Below are 22319 nucleotides of genomic sequence, written 5' to 3'. Positions count from 1 at the left end.
GTTGTTAACTGACAAAAAGAACCCATCTGGTTCTTTACATCCTTTTGGGAAGAAAGATTAGAAACCATAAAATATATTGAATTGAATTGAATTGAATTGAATTTATTATCATGTATACTGAGGCACAGTAAAAAGCATTGTCTTGCGAGTAATACAGGCAGATCACAAAGTAGCATAGATAGTAAATAATAGGTAAACAGTGACAAAAACAAAAACACAGGTACAGGTGAATGTTAAGAGTTTATGAGTCCATTCAGTATTCTAACAACAGTAGGGTAGAAACTGTTATGAAACCAGCTGGTGCATGTTTTAGGTTTCTGTACCTTCTCCCCGATGGTAGAGATGATGGAAAAAACATTGCCAGGGTGGGATGGATCTTTCAGAATGCTGACGGCCTTTCCTTGACAGCGAGCGTTGTAGATGAATACTATGGGTGGGAGGTTGGCCTTTGTGGTTGTCAGGGTCGAGTTCACCACTGTGTAACCATCTTCAATCTGGAATGGTACAGTTGCCATACCAGGTAGTGACACATCCAGACAGAATGCTCACGATGGTGCGCCAATAAAAGTTGACAAGGGTATTCGCCGTCATGCCAAATTTCCGCAGCTGCCTGAGGAAGAAGAGATGCTATTTGGGCCTTTGTAACCAGTGTGTGCGCATGAAGAGTCCAAGAAAGCCTGTTGTGGATGACCACTCTCAGGAGTTGACACTCTCCACTTGTTGCACCTCTGTATAGAAAGGCTATGAGTATTATCCCATCAAAAGTCAATAATGAGTTCCTTGGTTTTGCTGGCATTAAGAGCAAGGTTGTTCTCAGTGCAACATTTTTTCAGGTGTTCCACTTCCCGTCTGTAGTCTGTTTCAATGCCATGTGAGATTCCTCTGGATTATGGTGGTATCATCAGCGAACCTGTAAATGGCATTAGTCTGGTATTTGACGGCGCAGTCATGGGTATACAGTGAGTACAGTAGGGGCTGAGTGCGCATCCCTGGGGGGCTCCAGTTTTGAGTGTTAGTGAGGATGAAATATTGTCCCCAATCTTCACTGATTGTGGCCTGTGGGTCAGGAAACTGAGAATCCAGTTGCAGAGAGTGGGGCTTAGTTCAAGATCGCTAAGTTTAGTAATCAGTCTCGATGGGATAATAGTGTTGAAGGCTGAGCTGTAGTCAATGAGTCGAATTCTTACATAGCTGTTCTTGGTATCAAGATGTTCTAGGGAGGAATGAAGGACAAGTGATATGGCATCTGATATGGATCTGTACATCTGATCGGCAAATTGGAGTGGGTCAAGAATAGTGGGGAGGCTGGAGTTGATTAATGCCATGACTGGCCTTTCAAAGCACTTCATGACCACTGAAGTTAGGGCCACTGGATGGTAATCATTGAGACATGCTGGATGAGCCTTTTTAGTCACAGGGATGATGTTGGCCCTCTTGAAACAGGCAGGGATAGTCGTCTGCTACAGGGAGAGGTTGAAGATGTCCAAGAAGACCTCTGCCAATTGACCTATGCATGCTCTGAGTACACGGCCTGGCACTCCGTCTGGCAGAATTAGGCCATTTGGCCTATCAAGTTTGCTCCATCATTGCCTGGTCTGACCTACACATAACTCCAGACCCACAGCAATGTGGTTTACTTTTAACTGCCTTCTGGGTAATTGGGGAAGGTATGCTGGCCCTGTAGGTTTTAAATGCAGGTTAGAGTGAAAAGAATGTCAGGGTGCATGACTGGAACACAGACAGCCAGGTGGACCTTAGAGAATGTGAGTTCCCTGAATAGGACTGTTAATCTGGCCCAATCAGGGAGTCCTGGCTGACAGATAGAAACAGGAGTGCCAGGGATTCTGTTCACTCTGAGAGCTGGCTCTGAGGGAGTTGAACACATGTAAATAAAGGGTGACTTGTTGACAGGATATCACCTCTGTAGAGTTATTTCACAAGGAATGTGAGCATCTTTTGTCAAAATCTTTGCGATTTTATATTGATGATTTAATGGAATGTTTAACAGAGAAAAAGGGGAAAGATTGCTCAGGATGTACCTTCATGGTGGGGAGATGTTAAGGTTGTGTGAAATAGGGACTGTCTAATTTTAACTGCTTTTACTAACTTCCTTTCAGAACTGATGTACCTCCCCATTTCTTTCTAAGTTTATTTCTTTACTTGAGTGCATTTTTACAGGTCAGTAGATTACAAAAGTCAGCTCTCTTTTAATCATCAAGAAAATCTTGTAAGTTGATTCAAACAGTGTGGAAACAAGCCATTCAGCCCTCTGGGTCTGCACTGACCCTCTGAAGAACATTCCACCCAAACCCAGACCCTCCCACCTTATCCCTCCATTGATGTGAATGATCGAGAAGGGAGTTAGAAGGGAGACATTGATCGCCCCCTCCTCACCTATAAGAGCCGAAAAAGAGTTAATTGTGATTGTTGGAGGCAGCCATCTTGGGTCCAGGAGACCTCTGTGTAAGTTCCTCAGGTTGTGTCCAAGAGCCAACTATCTTCAACTGTTTCATCTTCCTTCGAGCATAAGTCAATAAAGAAAAGGTCAGGATTGGTTTCATTCTTTTTCCTATGGTTGATCTGTTTCTCTGTTTGCAGTTCCTGCAGTGGGAATGAACAGAGAGCTGTGGATTGTCTGGATCATTGTGGGGGCTGTACTGGGAGCTATTGTCATCGCTGGAGCCATTGTTCTCTTCTGTATCAGATGCATTCGGAAATCATCATCCTCTAGGTGGAAATCAATCTTTCGCTGAAATGGCCACTTGGGGAGGAGTTTGTCTCATTATTGAAGGTGGGGGAGGAGGCAGGGAAGAGAAACACTGAAAACAATCAAAGAAGCCTCTGTGAAGAAAGAGAGGTCAAGTTGTTTTTTGTCATCAGACATGCAAGATTTTAGAGATGGAGAGTTGTTCACAGAAGTACACAACCAAGGGAAAGGGCTAATGCTGTCTCATCTCTGAAAGTCCAATTGCATTTCTGATTTTATTTTAGGTTTCCTGTATCTGCAGCATTTTAACATTCAGTCCCTCCACCACTGACCCTCAGTCACAGCAGTGAGTACCATCTTTAAAAAATTCAACAAAGACCTTCAGATGGCACATCCCAACACAAGGCCACTTCCATCTAGAATGACAAGCGCAGTAGATACATAGAAACACCACCAGCTACACGTTCCCTTCCAAGCCACTCACTATCCAAACATGGAAATAAATCCTAGAATTCCCTCCCTAGGGGTTCTGTGGATCAAAAATTACAGTTCAGTTCCTGCAGCAGTTTAAGAAGAAATTCATCACTACCCTCTCAAGGGCAACTGGTCATGGACAATAAATGCTGGACCCAGCCAGTGATACCCACTGTCCTACAGTGAATTTTAAAAAGTGGCAATTTTAATTGTTTGACATCAACTGCCCTCAACGGAGACCAGGTCAGAAATGTTGTGGTACTGGCTGTAAGACAGTTTGACCATACTACAGACTTTTTTTCATCAGAGAATAGGAGGTTGAGGGATGACCATCTTGTGGTTTATAAATGAGGGGTATAGATAAGGCGAATGGACAGGTTTCAAGACTGGGGAGCATATCGTTTCAGTGAGAGGAGGAAGACATAAAAAAGACATTGGGGCAACTTTTTTTATGCACAGCGAGTGGTTTGTGTCGTACAGCCATAGAGTCACAGAGATATACAGCATGGAAACAAACACTTCAGTCCAACTCTCCCATACCAACCAGATATCCTAAATAAATCTCATTCCATTTACCAGCATTAGGCCCATATTCCTCAAGCCCTTCCTATTCATATACCAATCCAGGTGTCTTTTAATGAATTGTACCAACCCCGACCACTTCCTCTGGCAGCTCATGCCATACATGTACCACCGCCTGCATGAAAAATTTGCCCCCAGGTCCCTCTTAAATCTTTTCCCTCTCAGCTTAAATCAACACCCTCTAGTTTTGAACTTTCCCATCCAGGGGAAGGGCCTTCACTACTTACCTTACTCACGCCATTCCTTTTATAAATCTCGATATGGTCATCCCTCAGCCTTGTTGCACCAGGGATAATTGTCCCAATGTATTCAGCCTCTCCCTGTAGCTCAAACTCTCCAACCCTGGCAACATCCTTGCCAATATTTTTGGAACCCTTTCAAGTTTCACAACATCCTTCCTAGAGCAGGGAGACCAGATTTGTACACAGTATTCCAAAAGTGGCCGAATCAATGTTCTGCACAGCTACAACATAACATTCCAACTCCTGTACTCAATGCACTGACCAGTAATGATAAGCATGCCAAATGCTTTTTTTCACTGTCCTATCTACCTGCCACTCCATTTTCAATGAATTATGAACTTGTACTCCAAAATCTTTTTGATCAGCAACACTCCCTTTGAACCTGAGAGAATGGGTGAGAATATGAATGATTTCTTTGCATCAGTGTTCACTGAGGAGAGGAACATGAATCTTGAGATTAGACATAGATGTTTGATTAGTCTGGATCACGTTGGCATAAGTAGGGAAGATGTGTTGTGTAGCTGAAAGGTTGTTAAGGTAGACAAATCCCCAGGACCGGATGGGATCTATCCCAGGTTGCTGAGGGAGGCGAGAGAGGAAATAGCTGGGGCCCTGACAGATATTTTTGTGGCATCCTTCAATATAGGTGACGTGCCAGTGGACTGGAAGGTTGCTCATGTTGTTCCCCTGTACAAGAAGGGTAGTAGTGATATTCCAGGTAACTACGGACCAGAGAGCCTGACGTCGGTGGTGGGAAAGTTGCAGAGTGCAGAATCTGCTGGAGAGGGTACTGAGGGATAGGATCTATTTATATTTAAAAAAGAATGGGCTTGTCAGTGATAGGCAACATGGTTTTGTGTGGGGTACATGGTTCCTTACCAACTTAATAGATTTCTTCGAGGAAGTGACCAAGTTGATAAATGAAGGAAGGGCTGCTGATGTCATATATATGGACTTTAGTAAAGAATTTGATAAGGTTCCCCATGATAGACTAATGGAGAAAGAGAAGTCAGATGGTGTGCAGGGTGTTCTAGCTAGGTGGATAAAGAACTGGTTGAGCAACAGGAGACAGAGATTAGTAGTTGAAGGGAGTTTCTCAAAATGGAGAAAGGTGACCAGTAGTGTTCTTCAGGGGTCAGTATTGGGGCCACTGTTGTTTGTAATATACATAAATGATCTGGAAGAAGGCATTGTTGGTATGATCAGCAAGTTTGCAGATGACAGGACGGTTGGTGGAGCATAAGGGACTGTCAAAGAATACAGGAGGACACAGATAGACTGGAGAGTTGGGCGGAAAAGTGGCAGATGGAGTTCAATCAGGGCAAATGTGAGATGATGTATTTAGGCAAGATATCTAGAGCGAATTATACAATGAACAGAAGAGCCTTGGGAAAAGTTGATGGGCAGAGAGATCTGGGAATGCAGGTCCATTGTACCCTGAAGTTTGCTGCACAGATGGATAGAGTAGTCAAGAAGGCATATAGTATGCTTGCCTTCATTGGACGGGATATTGAGTTTAAGAGCTGGCAAGTCATGTTAAAATTGTACAGGACGTTGGTTCGGCCGCATTTGGAACACTGTGTACAGTTCTGGTCACCACATTACCATAGAATGTGGACCCTTTGGAGAGGGTGCAGAGAAGGTTTACAAGGATGTTGCCTTTTATGGAAGGTGCTAGCTACGAAGAGAGGTTGAGTAAGTTAGGTTTGTTTTCATTAGAAAATGGAGATTGAGGGGAGACCTGACTGAGGTTTACAAAATCATGAAGGAAATAGACAGGGTGGATAGAGACAAGCTTTTTTTCCCAGGGTAAAGGATTCCATAACGAGAGGTCATGCTTTCAATGTGAGAGGTGGAAAGTTTAAGGGGGATACATGCCTCAAGTACTTCACACAGAGGGTGGTGGGCATCTGGAACGCGTTGCCAGCAGACGTGGTAGAGGCAGGCATGATAGATTCATTTAAGATGTGTCTGGATAAATACATGAGTTGGTGTGGAACAGAGGGATACAGATGCTTAGGAAGTGGGCGACAGGTTTACATAGTAGATTTGGATTGGTTCAGGCTTGGAGGGCCGAAGGGCCTGTTACTGGGCTGTAAATTTTCTTTGTTCTTTACTCTTTGTACCTAAAATAAGCATTCAGAAACCACAGGACAGAAGAAAAACAACAGTGAACAGGTGGGGCCCCTGTCAATTTCCTTTGAGCTGAGGATTCCTTAAGGTTAAAGCAAAATTTAATCTGTGATCTCTCCGTCTATCTTGCAAGTCTTCCATTGCCCATGAATCTTTCCCTTAGCTGGGTCAGGATGGCGGCATAAGCCCTGGCTCAAGTTGGATCATATGTCTGCCAAATTGGTTAAAATTTAGTTGACCAGTTTAGGAGCTTACCTGACTACCTTATCAGGCCAAGTCCGCGGTCAATCAATGCTGAATTGCCGCAGTAGTTGGATTAGAATTGTGGCTACTCTCCTCAGTCATCCAGCCTTTCTCTGGTCTGACCCATTGGGACAAGGCTAACTGCCCAGTCTGAATTGGGCTAAATTTAAAATGTCAGGTTTGCTTACACTGTTGAGAGAAAAGGGGCTGCTGACTAATGCCAAACTGTCAGAGAAATTAGCCCAATAAAGCAGACATCACAAAACACAGATCAAAGTGAAATTAACAAACAGTGATATGGCGGAAAAAGAAATTAACTCAGCTGAAACAGCACAGACAGTCTGTCCAGGTAGCTGAAACCCTCTTCCCGAGCTGAGAATCCAACCAGCTTTTATAAGATTCTTGTACAATGATGCAAATTAAAATAGGGAAAATAAGTAATCCAGATACGATGGTGATAATCGCAATGCAGTTATCAGAAGAATGTCCTGATTGTAGATACAATGTAGCATCCTGGTAATATCAATCAGTTCTTAATGGGATCAGGAGATTCCAGCTCTCTTTGAGGGTATGTGAGAATGTCCCTTTTAAAGCAGTAAGGTGTTTCCATTGTTTCTCTCCTGTGAGCGAGGTATTCTGCTGCCTCTCCATCTGACCTGTCCTTTGTGTGGCTTTGGTATCACCTGTATTGATCAGGTTCAGGAAGCTTATTGTTAGTTTGTCTTGGGAAGTGTATTCCCTGGTCTGCGAGTGACTGCAGTCATGTCTGGTTTCTCTTGTCAGCTTGTTTGGTCAATGCTGAGGCATTCTGGGTGTTTCTTGTATGTTTTTGACAGGCTTGGTTTCTGTGTTCTGTGTGGCCATGCTGTAGGTCAGCAGGGTGGCAGATCTTTTCCCACAGAGTTTCACAGGGATCAGTGCTGGGGCCATAATTATTTACATTCTGTTTTCAGATCTGTGTTCCCAGTCTATGGAGCTCTGTGTCAGCTGCAGCAGCAAACCTCAGACAATGATAAATTCTACTTGTGACACTCCCCTCCAGTTCTCAATGTTCAAACTTATAGAACTCACACAAACTCCACAGCAGCACAAACCACAGAAAGATATTTTATGTTGAACTTCTCCAAAGCAACACAGAGGGACAGAGTCACAGCAAATAGTGTTCCGCTGATCATCTCAGAAGAATGACACTCTGTGTATTCACACAGTTTATTGTACGTCCAGTTAATACATCAAAACACAAGGTGTCCCGGCCAACTGCAGCTTCTTTAATGTCTTGTTTCTTAGAAGGTGAAGAAGTTAAAATATCAGTAAAGGGGAAGCAATGACAATAAACCAATGGCTGTTCTCTTCTGAGGGAGAACATTACTGGCCGTTTTTTTCTAAATGTGACTCAGAGAGGTTTACTGCAGCAGTGATGTTAATTTCATATTCAATGTAATTTCCTCACAATCAGCTGCCTAAACATTGAGAATTCACACATTCGCTGCAACCCTGTGAATGGTCAAAACACTTATTAAAAAAACATGGGGCCCAAATCCCACCTCTTTATAACAACTGTCATTTATGTAGCAGTGTGTATTCACTAAAATGATGGCAAAACTTTTCAAAAGTGAGGAAATGAACAAATTTTATCACCAATCAAAGAATGCAACATGAAGACAAAACTCAAAAATCTGATCAACAAATAGAAACAGTGGGAAGATGCAGCAGGTCTGGCAGCAGCCATGGAGCCAGAAACAGAGTTAATATTTCCAGTCTAGCGTGACCCTGTCTCAGATTCAACAATGCACCTGGAAATGGAAAATAACAATCACTTTAAAAACTGAGATCAGTCAGTAATCTGCGTCTGACAGCAAAACCTGTATTTTTCATTCGCTTCATCCCTCTTTTACTCTGAGCTTTCTTGTTTTTTTACTATTTAGTGAGTTCTTACTTGTCCAGTTACTTCTTCCAAAGATTATCACCTCACAGATATCAGGGTTTAATTCTAACTGCCTGATTTGTTCATCCGAACAATCCATTTCTATCCTCCTACAACCTCAGACCTATCTCCTCACTCTCAGTCAATAGTTATGAAGAGGGACAAAACTAATCCATAGGTTCAAATTCTAAACTGGGTAAAGGAGAACTTTGATGGAATTGCAGGGGTTTCAGTAGTTTATTTGTAGACAAAAGGACCGCTGGCAAGTGGGAGGCCTTTAAAAGTGAGATAGCTAGAGTTCAAGGTCTATATGTTCCTGTGAAGGTTGGCAGGAATAGGGAACCCTGGAGGACAAGAGATATTGAGACTTTTACCAGAAAAAGAGGAGGAAGTATGGCTCAGGAGCAGGCTGCTGGGATCAAGGGAATCTCTGGAGGTATACAGGGTACACAGGAGTTTAGTGAAGAAACAAATCAGGAGGGCAAAAAGGGGGCATTAGATAGCCTTGACTGAGAAGACTAGGGTGAATCCAAAGAGATTCTTTAAGAATATTAAAGAAAGAAGAATAACTAGAGAGAGATTATGACCATTCAATGACCAAAGTGTATGTGTATGTGCAAAACCGCAAGAGATGGGTGAGGATCTCAATGAGTATTTCTCCACTATATGGAGAAAGAAAAGAAGACTTGGGAACTTGGGGAAGTTGGTGATGATATCTTGGGGACAGTCTGTATCACAGTAGAAGATGTGCTGGATGTATTAGAATGTATGAAGGTGGATAAATCTCCTGGTCCTGATCAGATATATCCAAGAACACTGCATGAGGCTAACGAAGAAATTGCGGGGGTCCTGGCTGATATTTTTGCATTATCGTTAGCCACATGTGAGGTCCTGGAGACTGGAGGGTAACAAATACTCTCCTTATTCAAGAACGACAGCAAAGAGAACCTGGGAACCATGGAGCAGTGAGCTGAACATTCATGGTGGGTATGTTATTTGAGAAGGTTCTGAGAGATAAGGTATGCATGCATTTGGAAAGACAGGGTTTGATTAGGAGCAGTCAGCATGGTTTTGTGAGTGGGAGATCATGCCTTACAAATTTGTTAGAGTTTTTTGATGAAGTGGCCAGGAAGGTTGACAAGAGCAAGGTTTTAGACATAGATTTCAGTAAGACCTTTGCTAAGATTCCAAATGGTAGGGTGGGCGGTTAGATCATATGGAATCCAGGTGGAGCTGGCAAATTGGATACACAATTGACTTGGTGGTAGGAAAAATAGGGTAATAGTGGAAGGATGTTTATTGGACTGGAGGCCTGTGACTAGTGAAGTGCCTCAGGGGTCGGTGCTTGGCCCACTGCTGTTTGTAATATATATGAATGAGTTCGATGAGTATGTATAAGGCATGAGTCATGAGTTTTCAGATGACATGAAAATAGGAGTTCAAGTGTTCGGTTCTCTGGATTCACAGGTAAATAGAGAAGTGAAGAAGGTTTATGACACTCTGGCATTCATCAGTCAGGGCATTGAGTATAGGAGTTGGTAAGTTATATTGCAGTTGTACAGGATGTTGGTGAGACTGCACTTGGTGTATTGTATTCAGTTGTGGTCACCTTGTTATCAGAGGAATGTTATTAAACTGGAAAGAGTGCAGAAGAAATTTATGAGGATGGTGCCAGGACTCAAGGGTCTGAGTTATAGTGAGAGGTTGGACAAGCTCAGACATTATCCTTCAGAGCAGAGAAGACTGAGCAGGGAACTTATAGAAGTGTGTAAGATCATGAGAGGCAGAGATAGGATGAATGCACTCAATGTTTTTTTCCCAGGGTTGGGGAATCATGGACTAGAAGGCATCAGTTTAAAGTTAGAGGGAAAAAAAAACTGGAACCTGAGTGGCAACTTTTTTTACACAGAGGGTGCTGCACATATGGAATGAGCTGCCAGCAGAAGTTGTTGAGACAGATACATTAACATGTATTTGTATAAAAAACATGAATATGAAAGGATTAGAAGGATATGGAGAAAGTGAGGACTGCAGATGCTGGAGATCAGAGCTGAAAATGTGTTGCTGGAAAAGCGCAGCAGGTCAGGCATCATCCAAGGAGCAGGAGAATTGCTGTTTCGGGCATGAGCCCTTCTTCAGCATTTTCTGAAGAAGGGCTCATGCCTGAAACATCGATTCTCCTGCTCCTTGGATGCTGCCTGACCTGCTGCGCTTTTCCAGCAACACATTTTCAGCTTAGAAGGATATGGGCCAAGTACAGGGAAATGGGGTTAGCAGAGGTGGACATTTTGGTCAGTTTGGACCAGTTTGGGCCAAAGGGTCTGGTTCTGTGCCACAGGACTCTATGACTCTATAACCACCTGGCCAATCTTTGTGTCATCTGCAAACTTACATGCAATCCCCTATATTTGGATCTGCAATGTTTACATACAGCATGTACAATTACAGACCCAGCACTGATCCCTGTGGTACACCACTGGACACTGATGTCCAGTCACACAAACAGACCTTACACCCTCTGTTGTTTGGACAGAACCAATTTTGGATCCAACTTTGGATCCAGATGACCCTGCATCCCACCAGCTATTACTTTCACGATCAGCTTCCACAGTGGACCTTGTCAAAGTCTTGTCTGAAATTCCAATAACCGACATTTCCCAGAAAATTCTGGACACTCAGTCATTGGGAATGTTCTAGACTGAAACTGAGAGCTTACTGGAGGTGATTTACATGAAGGGATTTGGAGATAGTGTGTGAAGGTGCCATTGAGGCCATTGATCATCTGTCATTTAATTGAGTGATGGAGCAGACTTGATGGGCTGAATGGCCTACTCCTGTTCTTATGTCCCTCTGTCTGTGTCTCTTAGACTAAGGGAATGAATAAGGGTCATAAGAAAGGTTTAGGTCAGACAAAGACAAGAGACGTGGAGATGGGAGTGTCATTGAACAGACCAGGAGCTGCAGAGGGTTGTGGGAAATAATGGCCCAAAGGCTCGAGAGCTGGAGTTTGAAATTTCCCATTTAAAACCTCAAGATCATGACCCGTGAGATATAGGAGCAGAATTACGCCATTCAGTCCACTGAGTTTGCTGTCCACATTTTGATCATGAATAAAGTTTTCTCATCCCCATTCTCCTGCCTTCTCACCAGATCTTTTCATCCCCTAATGAACCAAGCACCTATCTATCTCTGTCTTAAATAAACTCAGTGACGTGGCCTCCACAGTCTTCTGTGGCAATTAGTACCACAGAGTAATGATGAAGAAATTCCTTCTCCGACAAGTGGAAACCTCTTCTCCACATTCTCCCTATCCAGGTCTCTGAATATTCTGTAAGTTGTCATCAAATATTTCCCGTTATCCTTCTAAACTCCATCAAGTACAGACCCAGAGTCCTCAATTAGTCAGATTTGAATGAGTTACACCGGAAACCAATTTAACATTTAGTTTAAATGATGCTGAGATATAGAACAGCTGTGGTCTGTTTGAACAAGGATCTTGCTCATGGGAGTGAATGATTCTGAAATACAATAAGTTTCAATAAAACAAATTGTGTTGTGTTCTACTAAAGTGTTAAATCTCTATGTCATCTTAATTCCTGATGTGCCCATCAATTGTTGGAAAAACCCATTTGGTTCACTACGGTCCTTCTTGGAAGGAAATCTGCTGACCTTACTTGTGGCTCCAGATCCAGTGCAATGTGGATTGCTCTTATTGCTGTCTGGAATGAGCAGTCAAGAAGCTCAGTTTCAGGGCAAAAAGGGATGAGGTACAAGTGCTGCTTTTTGCCAATGATGCTCACATTAAAAAATAAAGAAAACAGTTCTTTGATGAACCACATCCTGGGAGTCCCCATTGATCTATCCATTAACTGGAGCAGTGTAATAAATATTGTGGCTACAAGAGCGGGCCGAGGTGAGTAGCTCACACTCTGCCTCCCACAGCCTGCCTACCACTTATTGACAAAGCAGAAATCAGAAGGATGATGGAACAACTTGCCTAGATGGGTGCAGCTCCAACAACACTCAAGAAGCTTCATGCCATCCACAATAATGCAGCCACTTGACTGGCACCGCAACTCACACCAATACTCATTCCCTTTAACACTGATCCACAAGATGCCCTTCAGTAACCCCCCAAGGCTGTTTCAACAACGGCTTCTGAACCCACAGCCTCTCCCATCTGAAAGGACAAGGACAGCAGATACATGGGACAGCACTTCCTTCATGTTCTCCTCCAGTGCACTCACCATCCTGAATAAGGTGAAGGTGCTGGTGTTAGACTGAGGTGGAAAATTTTAAAAATCACACAACACCAGGTTATATTCCAACAGGTTTATTGGGAAGTACAAATGTTTGGATGTTGGACTATAAATGTTTTGAAGAGATTTTTAACTTTGTCCATCCTGACATAGAAATACATCATCATCATTCCTTCAGTTTCACTGGACCAAATGTCCCAACACAGCAGTTTAGGAAGGCAGCTCACCATCACCTTCTCAGCATTAAGAAAACAGGAGCTGGAGTAGGCCATTCAGCCCATTGAGCCTGCACCACCTTTAAACATGACCATAGCTGATCATCCAATGCACATCCCTGCTCCTGTTTATTCCCCATACCATTTGATCCCTTTATCCCAAATAAATATATTGAACACCTTCTTGAAACCTCTCAATGTTTTGGCCTCAACTGCTTCATGTAACAGAGAATTCCACAGGTCCCCCACTCTCTAGGTGAAGACAATTCTTCTCAAGGACATTCATGATGGACAACAAGTGCTGGCCCAACTATGATGGCCATGTGCCAAGAATGAAGGAAACAAAACCAGAGAGGGACAGGAGAATGTTAAATACAACATTGCGAACAAATGAGATGGAGAAGCAGAAAGATAGAGAGAATATAAAGAATTTGAGATTGAGAAACTGGTGCAGGAGGAGAACCCGTTTATTCTATCTGTGAGTAAAAGAAGAGGAAGTAACTATTCTATTTATATCAAGCTCTCTGCTTTCTATTTACCAGAGGAATTTAACACATTCTCCTCTCTAATAAATCCATGTGGAAATGGTTATTGTATCAGATTATTCTAAGGTAAACACGACTTACCTGTTACAGTCAGCTGGGTTCCTGTCTCACTGATATCTCCCCACACTTTACAGTAATAGACTTTACAATTACAATAAGACCTCCCTTCTCTTATACTCCAACCTCCTTTAAATCAGGACCAGCATTCCATTTGCCTTCCTGATTATCTACTGCCCCTGTGTGCAGTTTTTATTCATGTAAATAATATTTTGTTAGCTTGTTCTCTCCTCCAAACTTCACATTTCCCTTCATTGTACTCCAATTGCCAGCTTTTTGCCTACTAGTTAACCTACCATCACCTCTCTGTAAACTGTTTGCACCCCTCTCACAATCTGCCTTTCCACCTACTTTGTGTCATTTGGAAGTATTTCTACAGTACATTCACTTCCTTCTTCCCAATCAGTAATCTGTGTTGTAAACAGTTGTGGTCTGAACACTGATCCCATGAAGCCCCATTGGACATGTATCATCAACATGAACTTGTCTGCTACCCTTTGATCAATTCTCGATAGTCCATATTAGTATAGAATCTCCAATACCATGGGCTCATCTTTTGTCTTAAATTTTTGTGAGGTCCCTTGCCAAAGACTTTCTTGAAGTCCAAATACGACAGCAGTTCCCCACTACCATGCTGGTGAAGGTTTCATTAAAAAGCTCCCTTAAATTAGTCAGACAGGATTTCCCTGTCATGAAGCCACACCAACTCTGCTTTATTAGGTTATGGTTGTTCATACTTCCTTAATAATTGATTTCAATACTTTTCCAACAATAGATGTGAAGTGAACTAACCTACAGTTACCCATTTTGTTCCAAGATTCATCGAGTCACACAGCACGGAAACAGATCCTTTGGTCTAATTCATCCATCCTGATCAGCTAAGCCTCACTGAACTAATACCATTTGCCCGTGTTTGGCCCATATCCATCTAAACGTTTCTATTCATGGACTCATCCAAATGTCTTCTTACAGAAGTAATTATACTGACCTCTAAAACTTCCTCTGGCAGTTTGTTCCATACATGCACCATCCTCTGTGTCAAGAATGTGTCCCTCAGGTCCCTTTTCACTCTTTCCCTTCTCACCTTATAAATATGCTGTCTATTTTTGGACGCCTCTATCCTTGGAAAAGGTCTTAGCTATCCACTTTATCTGTGTCTCTCATAAATTTATAAACCTCTAAAGGGTCACCCCTCATTTTCTTACATTGCAGGGAAAATAATCCCAGTACCTCCTTTTAACTCAAACCCTCTACTCCCACCAACATCCTTACAAATAGTATCTGTACTCTTTCCAGTTTAATAGAATCTTTGTTTACACAGTGATCAGAATTGTGTGCAATATTTTAAAAGGAAGGGGAAGGGCTTGTCCTGATTTAGAGTTTAGAATGAAAAAAAGATTTGAAACATCTCAGTTTCTTTAGGTCTTGACAGGGTGAATATGGAGAGGAGGTTGTTTCTCTTTGTGGGAGTGTCTTGGACCAGAGGACAAAAGCTCATAGGAATGGGTCTCCAATGGAGGCGAGGAGGAATTTTATCTCTCAGAGGAAGTGAATCTGAGGAATATTTTACTGCAGAGGGCTGTCAAAGGCTGGGTCATGAAGTATATTTAAGTTGAGAGAGACATATTTTCAATCAGTAATGGAACCCAGGTTTATGGGAAAAAGGCATGAAAGTAGAGATGGGGACTATCAGAGCAGCCATGATCTTATTGAATGTTGAAACAGGCATGATGGGCAAAATGGTCTAATTCTCTTTCTATGTCTTGTGGTCTTAAGCTCCAAATGAGGTATTTAACATCCAACAGTATTGGATGGTTATTCAAACTAAAATAATGTGCAGGGTGAAGGGGAAAAGTCAAGCAATTGACACTACGTCAAAGTGCTGAGAGAGCCAGTGCTGAAACAATGGACCCAATGGCTTCCTTCTTCATCAGAACATTCCTATGAGTTTGGGAACAATGAGATTCCACTCTGTGCAGCAAAAGTTGCTTCCCCTTTTCTGTTTCCTGGCCTCAGTTTGCAGCTGGTATTCAGAAAAGGCCACCCCTATCTCAGGCAAACTGTCAAAACTCTTTTTGAGCTAGCATTCCCTCTGTTTGCTCTGTAGATGGTGAAATCCCCAGTTTATTCCACCTTATTGTCTGTTCTTTGAACAGCTGGGAAATGGTGGGAACACAGGGGGACACTCGATACTCTCAGTGAGTGTGAGGTGGCAGCTTGGCTCAGTTGGTAACTCTCTCACACTTAGAACAAAGAAGAACAAAGAACAAAGAAAATTACAGCACAAGAACAGGAACTTCGGCCCTCCAAGACAGCACCAATCCAGATCCTCTACCTAAACCTCTCACCTATTATCTCAGGATCTGTGTGCCTCTGTTCCCTGAACATTAATGTATCAGAATACATCTTAAATGACGCAATTGTGCTCGCCTCTAACACCTCCACTGACAACGCACTCCTGGCATGCACCATCCAACGACAGGAAGCTGTGGCTGTCAAAACTATTTCTGGAGCTTGGCTCAAAGCCAATGTTCTGCTGGACTAGCCGGATGTCACAGAACAGTTTCAGACAAGCTACAGTGGGTGGGTGAGGCTGTTAAACAAAACAGATGAGCGTGGTGCCATGGCAGCAGATCACCTGGCAGGAGAGGCTACAAACAGCAGCAACAGAGAGAAGATTGCACTCTGTCCTTGTTTCCATCAGATGGTGTGTGGAGTGCTCAGGGATCTAATTTAAAGATATAAAGATCACAAAGCACAATGTGAAAAAGAACAGGAGATACTCTCCATCTCCTGATAACCAACATCTTTCCTTCAATTAACACTATCACACAAAACATGAACTGGCATTCAGCACATTCATCTTTGGAAATGTTCCCAGTGAGGAACAGACCCAGGACTCAGTGCTATCACAGATACTGAACTTCAAACTGGTTCACAGTTTGTGATGTCCTGAAGATGTTTTAATGGAACAAATTCAATATTATTGATGATAGAAAATTGATGCGAGTGATTGGTGAAATTCACTCTGAATCACAAAGCTGTAAATTCACCAACTTTGTAAAAATGGGAGGTTGTCTTTTAAATCCACACCAACGAGACCCAGTGGGAACACAGGCTAATTCAATTCACCTGAAATACACACCTTAATGGTGCAGCCTGTCCCTCAATCCCATTCTTCCAGTAAATGAATGACAGCAAAGCATGGGAGGAACACTCTGTTTTCTGCTCTGTGTTCCCACCCTGGGGAGCTCTGTGTTAGCTGCAGCAAACTATCTCCAGATAATGATAAATTCTCCTTGTGACACTCGCCTGTAGCTCTGAACATTCTAACTTATAGAATTCATACAAATTCTACAACAGCACAAACCATGGAAAGGTCTTTTATAACAAGTTAAATTTCTCCAAAGCAAACACTTACCCAAAGTAACACAGAGATACAGGGTCACAGCAAACAGAGTTCCACTGATCATCTCAAGAGAGTGACAGCCCTGTTTGTCCACACAATTTATTGTAAATTCAGTTAATTAATCAAAATACAAAGTGTCCAGGCCAACTGCAGCTTCTTTAATCTCTTGTTTCTCAGGGGTTAAAGGTGTTAAAATGACAGTAAAGAGGAAGTTCAGCACAGTTCTCTCATTCCCCACGGGGACTGAAATTTGAAACATTTCTTGTTTTTCAAAGTTCCTCTTTAACTTCTTTTTAACCCTTTAGTGAACAGACATTACTGAGTAGGCTTTCAATGAAGTGAATCTGATATTATTTGTGTTTATGATTTGTTCGCAGTGTATTTACCCTGAGGATTACACAGAGGTGGTTACAATCGCTGCAGTAATTGTCATGAAAATGGAACATTTCCACAGATTTTCGCAAGGTTTGTAGCTCAGGTTGAGGTTTAGGGTGTAGGTTTGGTCGCTGAGCTGTAGGTTTGATATCCAGACATTTCATTACCTGGTTAGGTAACATCATCAGTGGTGACCTCCAAGTGAAGTGAAGCTGTTGTCTCCTGCTTTCTATTTATATCTTTCTCCTGGATGGGGTTCCTGGGGTTTGTGGTGATGTCATTTCCTGTTTGTTTTCTGAGGGGTTGATAGATGGCATCTAGATCTATGTGCTTGTTTATGGCGTTGTGGTTGGGGTGCCAGGCCTCTAGGAATTCTCTGGCATGTCTTTGCTTAGCCTGTCCCAGGATAGGGGTGTTGTCCCAGTTGAAATGGTGCTTTTTTTCATCTGTGTGTAGGGCTCTGAGGGAGAGGGGGTCGTGTCTTTTTGTGGCTAGCTGGTGTTCATGTATTCTGGTGGCTAACTTTCTTCCTGTTTGTCCTACGTAGTGATTGTAGCAGTCCTTGCATGGAATTTTATAGATGATGTTGGTTTTGTCCATGGGTTGTACTGGGTCTTTTAAGTTTGTTAGTTTTTGTTTGAGAGTGTTGGTAGGTTTGTGTGCTACTCGGATTCCGAGGGGTCTCAGTAGTCTGGCTGTAATTTCTGAAACTTCTTTGATATATGGTAAGGTGGTTAGGATTTCTGGCTGTGTTTTGTCTGCTTGTTGTGGTTTGTTCTTGAGGAATCTGCGCACTGTGTTTTTTGAGTATCCGTTCTTCTTGAATATGTCGTATAGGTGGTTCTCTGTTTTTCGAAGTTCGTCTGTGCTGCAGTGTGTGGTGGCTCATTGGAAAAGTATTCTGATACAGCTTCATTTGTGTGTGTTAGGATGGTTGCTGGTGTAGTTGAGTATTTGGTCAGTGTTTGTCAGTTTTCTGTATACGCAGGTTTGTAATTCTCCCTTGTCCTTTCTTTCTAATGTGACGTGCAGAAATGCGAGTTTGTTGAAAGATATAAATAGAAAGCAGGAGACACCAGCTTCGCTTCACTTGGAGGTCGCCACTGATGATGTTACCTAGCCAGATAATGAAACGTCTGGATATCAAACTTACAGCTCAGTGAGCAAACCTACACCCTATATCCACAGATTATTTACAGATACATTAAAGTTATAATTGCAACATGGTTATTTAAAATTCAACATTGTCATGATTCCCTGGAAATCAAGCCCACTATTTCCAGAGTTGGCCAAATTGGGAAAGGTTGCATTAAACATTCCAATCAACTCCTGACCAATCAGCTCAAGGTAAATGTAAACACAAAACAGGTTACTGAACTGATCAAGATAAACTTAAACTTATTGCAACCTATTTGTTTTAACCAAAGACAGAATGGAAACACAATTTCTGTTTGAATTTATCCTGTCCCATAAGAAGGCAGTCACACAAGATAGGCAAAACATTTGAGCTATAGGGAGAGGCTGAATAGATTGGGGCTGTTTTCCCTGAAACATCAAAAGCTGAGGGGTGACCTTTGGAAGTTTATAAAATCACGAGGTGATCAGCCAAACTCTTTTTACTAGCATAGGAGAGTTCAAAAGGATACAAGTTCAAGGTGAGATGGAAAAAATTTAAAAGAAACCTAATGGCCACATTTTCACACATGTGGTTCATGCGTTGAATGAACTGCCAGAGCAAATGATGGAGGCAGGTACAATTGCACCATTTTAAAAGTGTCTGGATGGGTATATGAATAGGAAGGTACATCTATCACAAAGGTTTACAGGGATATGGGCCAAATGATGGTAAATGCGACGAGATTAATTTTGGGTATCTGGTTGGCATGGACAAGGTGAATCAAAGGGTCTATTTCTGTGCTATATCTCTCCATGACTCAATGACTCTAAGACATATCTATTAAGGGCAGAAAAGGGAGAAAACAAAAATCAGAAACTCATCTGATGCACCATTCAGAAATACATATATTTGACAAGTTGCTACCTTTTTCTTCATTTTATTTCCCTTTTAGTTAGAGTCATAGAGTCATAGAGATGTACAGCACGGAAACAGACCCTTCGGTCCAACCTGCTCATGCCGACCAGATATCCCAATCCAATGTAATCCCACCTGCCAGCACCCAGCCCATATCCCTCCAAACCCTTCCTATGCATTTACCCATCCAAATGTCTCTTGAATGTTGCAATTGTACTAGCCTCCACCACTTCCTCTGGTGCAGCTCATTCCATACACATACCACCCTCTGTGTGGAAAAATTGCCCCGCAGATCTCTTTTATATCTTTCCCCTCTCACTCTAAACTTATGCCCTCTAGTTCTGGACTCCTCGATCCCAGGGAAAAGACTTTGCCTATTTACCCTACCCATGTCCCTCATGATTTTATAAATCTCGATAAGGTTACCCCTCAGCCTCCGATGATCCAGGGAAAACAGCCCGAGCCTGTTCAGCCTCTCCCTATAGCTCAAATTCTCCAACCCTGGCAAAATCCTTGTAGATCTTTTCTGAAGCCTTTCAGGTTTCACAACATCTTTCCGATAGGAAGGAGACCAGAACTGCATGCAATATTCCAACAGTGGCCTAACCAATGTCCTGTACAGCCGCAACATGACCTTCCAACTCTTGTACTCAGTACTCTGACCAATAAAAGAAAGTATACCAAATGCCTTCTTCACTATCCTATCTATCTGCGACTCCACTTTCAAGGAGCTATGAATCTGCACTCCAAGGTCTCTTTGTTCAGCAACACTCCCTAGGAACCTTACCATTAAGTGTATAAGTCCTGCTAAGATTTGCTTTCCCAAAATGCAGCATCTCGCATTTATCTGAATTAAACACCATTTGCCACTTCTCAGCCCATTGTCCATCTGGTCCAGATCCTGTTGTAATCTGAAGTAACCCTCTTCACTGTCCACTACACTTCCAATTTTGGTGTCATCTGCAAACGTATTAACTGTACTTCTTATGCTCACATCCAAATCATTTATGTAAATGACAAAAAGCAGAGGACCCAGCATTGATCCTTGTGGCACTCCACTGGTCACAGGCCTCCAGTCTGAAAAACAACCCTCCACCACCACCCTCTGGCTTCTACCTTTGAGCCAGTTCTGTATCTAAATGGTTAGTCCTCCCTGTATTCCATGAGATCTAACCTTGCTAATCAGCCTCCCATGGGGAACCTTGTCGAACGCCTTACTGATATCCATATAGATCACATCTACTGCTCTGCCCTCGTCAATCCTCTTTGTTACTTCTTCAAAAAGCTCAACCAAGTTTGTGAGATGTGATTTCCCACGCTCAAAGCCATGTTGACTGTCCCTAATCAGTCCTTGCCTTTCCAAATACATGTACATCCTATCCCTCAGGATTCCCTCCAACAACTTGTCCACCACCAATGTCAGGCTCACTTGTCTATAGTTCCCTGGCTTGTCCATACCACCCTTCTTAAACAGTGGCACCACATTAGCCAACCTCCAGTCTTCCAGCACCTCACCACAATTACTTTCAGAAAGCTTTCAATATGGTCCCACTGTACAGAATAGCAAGTAAAATGAACACACATGGATTTGGGATCCATGGATGGAGAATAGGTTGTCAAAGAAAAGAAAAAGTAAGAACGAACAAACCTTTCTTCAAATTGTAGACTCGTGGATACTGCAGAGATCTGTGTTAGGACACTAGGTATTCACAAATTGTTTCAATGATTTAGATGAGGGAACAAAATGTAATATCTCCAAGTTTGTTGATGACAAAAAGCTGGATCAGAGGATGAGCTGTGAGGAGGATGCAGAGAAGCCTCAATGTAAATTGGACAATTTGAGTGAGTGGACAAGTGCATTGCAGATGCAGGATAATGTAGATAAATGTGAGGTTATCCAGGAAGGCAGATTGTTTGTCTGAAGGATTATAGATTGGGAAAAGGGAGAGGAGCAACGAGAGCTAGGTCTCCTTGAACACCAATTACTGAAAAGAAGACAAATGGTATGTTGGCTTTTATAGCAAGAGGATGTGAGTATTGGAGCAGGAATGTCTTGCTGCAGCTATACCGGACCTTTGTAAGACCATACGTGGAATATTGTACACAGTTTTGGAGCAACACTCCTCCTGACTCCCCAGAGCCTGACCATCATCAACAAGACACAAGTCAGAAGTGTGATGGAATGCTCCCCATTTGCCTGGATGATTGCAGCGCCAACAACACTCAAGAAGGTTCATACAATCCAGGAAAAAAGCAGCCCATTTGATTGGTACTACAATCACAAACTTCCACCTCCTCCATGGACAAGTGTTCTTTAGTTCAGAACTGTTCGTCTCTGTGATGTCTGCCAGTATTCTCCCTGTTCAATGAAGACTCAACATTATATACAACTCACAGTGTGCTGCAGGAGACATGATTTTTAAAATCGCAGCTATGCCAGCAGAACAGAATTTTTCTGTTTGAAACTACAGTCCCAAAAGGAAGGAAACTAAAAGATGTGGTATTTACAACTGACAGCACAAAGGGAATGGTGGCTGTAAATCCAGTGGCTGTCTGACAAAGTTCTGAGGGGAACATTGGGGTGTCACACCTGAAAAGGTGCCAGGGAACTACCGACAACAAAGAGAGAAATACAATTCAAAGCTCAGCAAGATCTCATGGTACAGAGAGAATGGGAGTGACTACTCATCTCAGCAGAATGCCATTGCTGTGAATTATGTCCTGAACTGCAGACATTTTGGAATTACCCTTCCAGAAATATACTCAAAAGAAATTAACAGGCAACTGCTATCCCTGGTTTGTGAACGTTCATAGGTTGATGCACTGATGTGGAGTCTAGTCCTGCAAAGATCACAGCTTGGGAACAGTAATTAGACACCACTACACAACAGGTAAAGAAAACACAGCAACTCCATCGCTCTGAGTGCTGGAGGCCCAGCAACCCATTGAGGCCACCATTTATCTGTTACCTGAAGAGGCAGGGAATAGAGACCGTATAGAGGCAAAAGGCTTTTGGTTTAGAAATGCATCATTTGTTAATGCAATCTTGGTGAGCCAAAGATTCCGTTCCTGTGCTGTACTGTTTTTTGTTTCTTTGTTTAAACTGCCATGAGGTTTCACCA

At 42.5% G+C, this 22319-nt stretch overlaps 1 long non-coding RNA gene across 1 annotated transcript in view; it reads right to left on the bottom strand.

Moving 5' to 3' along the window:
• The window catches only part of LOC132819308 (uncharacterized), a 43171-nt gene extending 26210 nt beyond the window's left edge, over positions 1-16961 (bottom strand). The window contains exon 1 of the long non-coding RNA XR_009645067.1: positions 16803-16961. This is a non-coding gene — a long non-coding RNA (uncharacterized LOC132819308). The remainder of the gene's footprint in view (positions 1-16802) is intronic.
• Between the last annotated feature and the right edge of the window lie 5358 nt (positions 16962-22319).

Source organism: Hemiscyllium ocellatum, chromosome 10, assembly GCF_020745735.1.
Source record: "Hemiscyllium ocellatum isolate sHemOce1 chromosome 10, sHemOce1.pat.X.cur, whole genome shotgun sequence".
Classification (NCBI taxonomy): domain Eukaryota; kingdom Metazoa; phylum Chordata; class Chondrichthyes; order Orectolobiformes; family Hemiscylliidae; genus Hemiscyllium; species Hemiscyllium ocellatum.
Note: the sequence above shows the minus strand (reverse complement) of the source record. Positions and strands in the feature narration are given on the sequence as shown.